Genomic DNA, 7,663 nt, shown 5'->3' with positions numbered 1-7,663 from the left:
TACCTCTTTTATTTGTTTTGTGGAGGGTTTGTTGGACATAGTGTGAGTGGACTGTTGTTATCGTTAGGCCTAACTCTAAAGTAAATACCACCATGACTGATATCCAAACTACAATGGAAATGGCTACCACTGGATTTGGTTAAAAAGAGATGATGAGCAATGGCTAGAAGAATGTTGAGCTTTATTTGATAACCAGTTGATCTTGCAAATGGGGCTTCATCAGTGAAGGGGGGGGGGGACAGTGAGCATTGATGCCGTCAAGAGGTAGGCCCCAAAACGGTATGCATTCTCTCCTGATGAACCTATACACTTGCTGGCTTCCAGTATGCAGAGTTCTCGACTGGTAGCACTTCCATGTGCAAGTTGTTTGCAAAACACCACTTATCCAAAACTCAGAGCTTTATTTATGTATTTGTATCTTGTTATTCCCTGGTGGGTTTTTCTTTTGGCCCTTTATATTCTGAGTTCAAATCCCACTGAGGTCAATTTTCCTTTCATCCCTCAGTGGGGTGGAGGGTGGGGTGTCAATAATGAACCAGTTATAAATGAATTACTAGAGTTGTTGTAATTGGCTGACCACCTTCCCTCAAAACTCCTGCCTAAATTTATTTCATCAAGATTGACTTTGCCTTTCATCCTTTCAGGGTCTATAAAATAAGTACCAGTTGAATACTGGAGTCAAGGTAATCATATAACCTCCTCTTCCACAATTTCAGCCTTGTCCCTCTTCTAGAAAGGATTGTTGTTGTTGTTGTTGTTATTCGTGTCAGTGGCATGTAAAAGGCACCATTTGAGCATGGTCATTGCCAGTGCCACCTGACTGGCTCCTGTACCGGTGGCACGTAAAAAGCACCATTCAAGCGTGGTTGATGCCAGTACTGCCTGCTGGCCCTCATGCTAATGGCACATAAAAAGCACGCACTACACTCTCGCATTGTTGCTATTAGGAAGTGCATCCAGCTGTAGAAACTTTGCCAGATCAGATTGGAGCCTAGTGCAGCCTTCTGGCTTGCCAGCCCTCAGTCAAACCATCCAACCCATGCCAGCATGGAAAGCAGGCATTAAATGACGATGATTATTATTATTATTATTATTTGTGTATGTTTGATAAGTTTTTTATTATGAATGAAGTGCTGAATAACCTCACTCTAATGTGATAATTTCTCTAAAAGAGAGAAAAACAAAATAATCTATTTTATGAATGGTAAGCATTTATCTCCTGATTGTCAGAAAGATTTTATCTGAAAGTTTTCCAGCTGTTTGAAAAGAACCATTTATCATTTCCCTAAAAGATTTCTGTAGATGCCACGTTTTTCACTGGGCAGGATTCTTAAATCTATCAGCCTTAAAACTCCAATATCTCAATCTATTTGCTTGTGTGACATATTGGGCAAGTCTCTTCTACTAAAACCCTGAACTGAGCAAAGCCTTGTGAGTGAATTTGGTCAATGGAAACTGAAAGAAGCCTGTTTGTGTGTGTGTCTCTTTGTCTTGGCATTGTGTAATGGTTGTCATACAAGCAGCATCAATCACTTTCAGTCTTCTGTAAAAATATATTACCTCACACGTAAAAAGCACCTTTCGAGTTTTGGACCTCATGGAGACAATGACTGAGACCTTTGACATTATTTTGTGTTTGAGAAGAACACCCCATCAAACCAAGTAAAATCACAGTCGTGGCAGATGCCAGTGTCATGCAGATAGCACCCATGCCAGTGGCATGTAAAAGCACCCATTACACTCATGGAGTGGTTGGCATTAGGAAGAGCATCCAGTTGTAGAAACCATGCCAAATCAGACTGGAGTCTGTTGCAGCCTTCCAGCTTGTCAGCCCTGGTCAAACAGTCCAACCCATGCCAGCTTGGACAATGGACACTAAATGATGATGATGAGAATTTGGAAACTAGTGAAGGTTGATAACAGGAAGGGTATCCTGCTGTAGAAAATTTGTTTCACTGAATTCTGTGTGTCCCATGCAAGTATCGAAAAGTGGATATCAAAGTGATGATCATTTTTGTGATAGAAGAGGGATGAATCATGTAGGTCATCAGAGATTTTTTTTCTTTTTGCATCTGTCTGGATTGCTAGTAAATATAGCTGTAATGGTTAATTTCTCAAGAATGTCTCTTTAGGGAACCATTATTTCGCTAAGTTAACCCTTTAGTGTTTAAACCGGCCATATCCAGCCCAAATATTCTACATGTTTTATATTCAAACTGGAATTTAAAGACAATGATTCTTCATTCCTTATTAATCCTTTCATTACTATATTTCTAATAAAAACACTGGTTTTATTTCATTTTAAAAATGAGGAAGAATTTAGTAAAATAACTTTTTGTCATTTTTTAGCTAATCTTTGGAAAATAAATTAACATTTTGATGGAAGGTTAGAATTTAGATCACTTTAAAACGGTTTAACATCATAAAACCAAGTATGGAGGTCTCAGATGCTTTGGTAGTGAATCTTTTAAAGCTCTGATTATTTTTCTTTCAATTTCCTTCTAAAAGTATTTTTAAAAGAGTTCAGTTGTTGTAGTATCATTTATCATTCATTTTCCATGCTGGCATGGGTTAGACAAACCAGAGAACTGAACCAAGCTCCAGTGTCTGTTTTTGTATAGTTTCCAGAGTTGGGTGCCCTTCCTAATGTCAACTCCTTAACCCTTTTGGTACCAAGCTGGCTGAAATCACCTCTGGCTCTGTAGTACAAATGTCTTGTTTCCAAAAGTTCTGAATTAAAATCTTCCACCAAACCTTAGTCACAATTTAAGTTCCTAACACTAGTGATGACTAATTTATTTTACTAAATTCTTTGTTATATTTAAAATTAATTGAAAAAAACACAGCATCACAAAATAAATACAGTAACGAAAGGGTTAACAGGGCGTACATTAACACTAGTGGTGTCAGCAAGTAATTTGCAAAACAAGACCCTTCAACTGAATGGATGTAGAGTATTGAGGGATGTAACATCGAACAATATTCATTAGGTGTTTGTTTGATATCTTTGTGCCATCTTTAGTTGTTGTTGTTGTAAAGCAATCATTTGCATCAAGGTCATCATATCCATTTTTCCATTCTAGTATGGGTTGGGGACAACTTTTTCTTTTTTTTTTTTTTGCAGGCAGTATTTAATGGATGGATGCTCTTCTAGACACCAACACTTTCAGTCACCTCTTAAGACATGTGAAGATATGGGATAACTATCACCCAAACCAGGATATTTCAATAAAGCAGTCAGGAATCTTTATTCCTGAACCCTTTTGCATTCAGATTACTCTGCCGAATGTAATGCTTATTTCTTCACATTGTCTTGAATTAATGATGCATTATCTTGCAGGTTTGAGATTTCAATGATGTGATAATTTATTTTTACTATAACATTGTAGGGTAGGTGTGAAAGACCAGATCTGGCTACTTTGAATATAAAACAGGTTGAATATTTGAGTTAGATATGGCTACTTTAAATGCTTATGGGTTAAAAGACTCCATAGAAAAAGCAGTCTCTAGGAAAATGAAATTAAAGAATGTTTATCAAAGATAGACAGATAGAGATGTAGATAAATGAACATAGAGATAGATAGATAGATAGATAGATAGACATAAATACATAGAGAGATACAGAGATGTAGACAGACAGAGATAGGGGAAGACATTTTTTAAAATCACGAATGCAGTAGTATACGTATTTATTCTGCAGAAAAAGAAAGTGTCCTACACAAGTTATTTCAGTAATTTTACAGTAAATAATTTCATAGTCATTTCTCTAACATTGTCCATTGTACATTTTTGCTGCTTTCAAATATTTTATTCATTCTCCACCTCTTTCATACATTTATTGTTGGCCTACAATACACTATAACAGCTTTAAGTACAAACTAGTCATCTGTTTAGATTTTTTTTTTCTTTACAATTGTGTGTTTTTCAAATTTCAGTTTCATGTAGGGTTGTGCTGTGTTTATGGCTACACGTGTGTGCACGTATACAATGCATACACAAACACACACACACTAGTTCAGTGTGGGGGGGGGGGAGTTATTTGAAGCAGGGTTTTACAGCTGGATGCTTTTCTTGTTCTTAACCCTTAACTGTTTTTCAAATAAGGAATATTTTATCAAATAAGGAATCTTTTATCAAATAAGGAATCTTTTATCCCATAGATCTTTGAAAGGGCAAAGCAACTGATTATAATGCATCAAAGATATTGGTAAATTAATGCAGGAAAATGCTATCGAATTTGGAGTATGCAATGTGAATGGCTGCAAGTTGGGTGAAATGGTACCATACTGGTGGAAGAGGAAATTATCCATAGGTGCAGGTGTGTAGCAAAAAGTGATTGATAAAATAAGTGACAGGTTTAAAAGAGAAAAAAAGAAAATTATGTCCTGGGGTCAAATCATTTAACTAAAAATTCTTCAAGACAGTGGTGCTCCAGCATGGTCACAGTTTAATGACTGAAATAAGTTATAAATATAAATTAATAAAGACAGATAATTAAAGAAATGTAGAAAGAAACAGATCATCATCATCATCATCATGTAGCATCCATGGGTTGGAAGGTTTGACCAGGGCTGGCAAGCTGAAAGGCTGCACTTCAGTCTGATTTGGCATAGTTTTCTACAGCTGGATGCCCTTCCTCATACCAACCACTCCAAGAGTGTAATGGGTGCCACTGGCACGCATGCCATTTGCAATTTTGCTTGGCTTCATGGGTCTTCTTCTGAAACAAAATAATGCTAAAGGTCTCGGTCATTGCCTCTGTGAGACCCAACACTTGAAAGGAACTCAGCCACTTTGCCTCCATGAGGCCCAACACTCAAAAGGTGCTTTTTATGTGTCACTGGCACGGGTGCCAGTTATGTGACACCAGCATCAGCCACGACTACGATTTCATTTGGATTGACAGCTCTTCTCAAGCACAGCATATCACCAACACACCAAAATCTTTGGTCTTTGTAGTAGAAACAATGTATTTTGTAAGATCAGTGAACGTTTACTGCTTTGTTACAAATCTGTCTGATATTTGACAATTTAGGAAAAAAACAAACATAGTGTCAAGTAATGATTAATGATTATTGATGTCTTTATTTTAATCAATTTATTGACCGTATCCAGTCATTTGTACATCTGACCTGAGAGGTTAAGATAGCAGTCAGTTGTCCAAAGTTCAGATATTTATATTCATTGAACCTCAGTGAAAGGAGAAACCTTCTGTTCACCTTTCACCCTTTAGTTCAGTGTTTTTCAAAGGAGGTGGGCCTGTGAGGGTTGAAAAGAAGCCAGACAATTTGTTAATAATACCAAAAAAAAATTAACCTTTATGTTAACATATCTCTGTTGAAATACCTGCCTTTGCTTCAATTACTTTTGAAAATAACGAAGAATTTAGTAAAATAACTGTAGTAAATTAGTAAACTATAGTAAATTTAGTAAAATAGCTGGTATTTCGAATATGAATTATTATGATAGGAGGTGGTTTTAATTTCAGGAAATTTGTATCTGAGAACCAGGAGTGGTCTCCAGTGAGTTGGTACCTTAAGGTTGCCCAATGCTATGGCAAAGAAAGAATTGTACAGATGCAAAATCTTTTAGAGTAAAGATTGTTTGCCAACATAACATGGCAGTCCTGGTTTAGGACAAATGTTGCTGTATTTTAGTCCCAGGAGACATCGTCTCCAGCTAGCTATACAACACGATCTGTGTCCTTATATTTTCGAACAAAGGAATCTAGCTGTCGTATAGCCAGCTAGAGATGATGTCTCCTGGGGCTAAATTACAGCAACATCCATCCTAAATCAGAACTGCTATGTTATATTGGCAAATAATCTTTACTCCGAAGTACTGTTGATGAATATCTCTCATCGTGAGATTTACAAATAGTAATTTGCAAGATTTTTTGTTTTTCATCAATAAAGAAGGAACAGTGGAAGGATGGTAAAAAACTTGGGGGTGGGGGGACTGGTGTTTGTTGCATTCCAGAACTGTTGCCCTAGTTGAGAGCAGATTCCTGTTACTTGTAGGAAGGACTTCAGCTGCAAAGATATCCTCAAACCACCTTAGTAATGCTTGCCCGTGCAAGGGCACTAGTCATGGTGCCACATAAAAAGCACTGGTGATGGTGCCATGTAAAAAGCACCCAGTATATTCTGTAAAGTGGTTGGTGTTAGGAAGGGTATCCAGCTATAGAAACCATGCCAAAACAGACAAAGGAACCTGCTGTGGATCCTGGTGTTGCCAGCTCATGTGAAATCCATGGAAAACGGATGTTAAATGTTGATCAAGATAATGAACAATATGTGAGTAGACATGTTTAGAAAAACACATCCCACTCTTTGTAGAATATAAAATTAATGTGGAACTCTAAATCACATGGCTGCATCTACATACACACACACTCATACATACATATTTACACACGTACACACATACTTACATACACACACACACACACACACACACACACACTCATACCATACATACATATTTACACGTACATACATACATACACATACATACAAACATAACTCATACCATACATACATACATACGAGGTGATATAAAGTTGTTCAATATTTTTAATTGCATGAAATGAAAATGTTTCTTTTTCTTTTTATCTCTTCATCTTTCTATGGTTTTGTTAGTTCCCCACCCCCAGCTTCCTCATTGTTTTAAACACTCACATTTGACATGATTGATTGCCATGTTTCACTGAATTTTAATTATTTGAGTATTATTTTTGTCATTGTCAAACCATTTCACTTCACTCCGACACCATTGTAAAAAGATAACAATGTAATTAATCTTCACTCGATCTCTCTCTCTTTCTCTCTCTCCTCATTGATATCCAGTTGAGAGCTGATAAATGGATTTCCATGTTTACATCTGTTTTTCTCTTTGCTTTTCCTTTTCTTGGACATTTTCCATTTTGTCATATTTCTTGTTGCATTGTGGAAATTTTTTCCACACACACACACGTGCACACACAGATGGATGGATAGACACTCAGACAAGCGAAACTGCTTTGGTTTTAAAATTCTCTTTAATTGGATTTTAATGTGTGTGTGTATGTGTGTGTGTGTGTGTGTGTATAGTTGCTATTATGCAAAAGTGTCGTAAGTCCAAAACATTGCTTTTCCAGAAAATGAAAAAAAATAGTTTCACCATTCTGTAGCAAAGCCGTTGTACTATACTGTGACAATTTTCATATCTTGGCATCTGAAGCAGCTGGAAATATGATAGTTTGACCAAAAGAACCAGCTGTTGTAAGCAAAAATAAATATTGACAAAACGCATTTGGCCAAATTTGGACAGTTTAACATAATAGCAACAATATATATATATACTAGCAGAAATACCCGGCGTTGCCCGGGTTAAAGAGAATAATGAAATCTAAAAACGCCGTCTAGACTACGCATCATCTTTATATATAGAGATGTATATACACACACGCACCCAAACACACGTATATATATATGTATATCAATATAAATATATGAAAGTCAATGAAGTTTCGTAAAAGAAGGTGATCATGTACATACTTTCTTGCTGTTTTGATTATAACACCTCATTGTAAACTATGTTCCTTGTTTTCCCTTGTGGAGCATATACAAATAGGTTTTTTGTTGCTGCCCACTCTTGAGCAGCCAACATACAGTTGTCCATG

General features: G+C 36.6%; 1 protein-coding gene across 1 annotated transcript in view; it reads left to right on the top strand.

The window, feature by feature from the left end:
- Positions 1-7,663, top strand: part of LOC106875870 (uncharacterized) — an 86,848-nt gene that overhangs the window by 1,714 nt on the left and 77,471 nt on the right. The gene's annotated exons all lie outside the window — the stretch shown is intronic.

This window comes from Octopus bimaculoides, chromosome 12 (genome assembly GCF_001194135.2).
Source record: "Octopus bimaculoides isolate UCB-OBI-ISO-001 chromosome 12, ASM119413v2, whole genome shotgun sequence".
In the NCBI taxonomy this organism is placed as follows: Eukaryota; Metazoa; Mollusca; class Cephalopoda; order Octopoda; family Octopodidae; genus Octopus; species Octopus bimaculoides.
The sequence above is the reverse complement of the archived record's forward strand: the minus strand, read 5'-3'. Positions and strand labels throughout refer to the sequence as shown.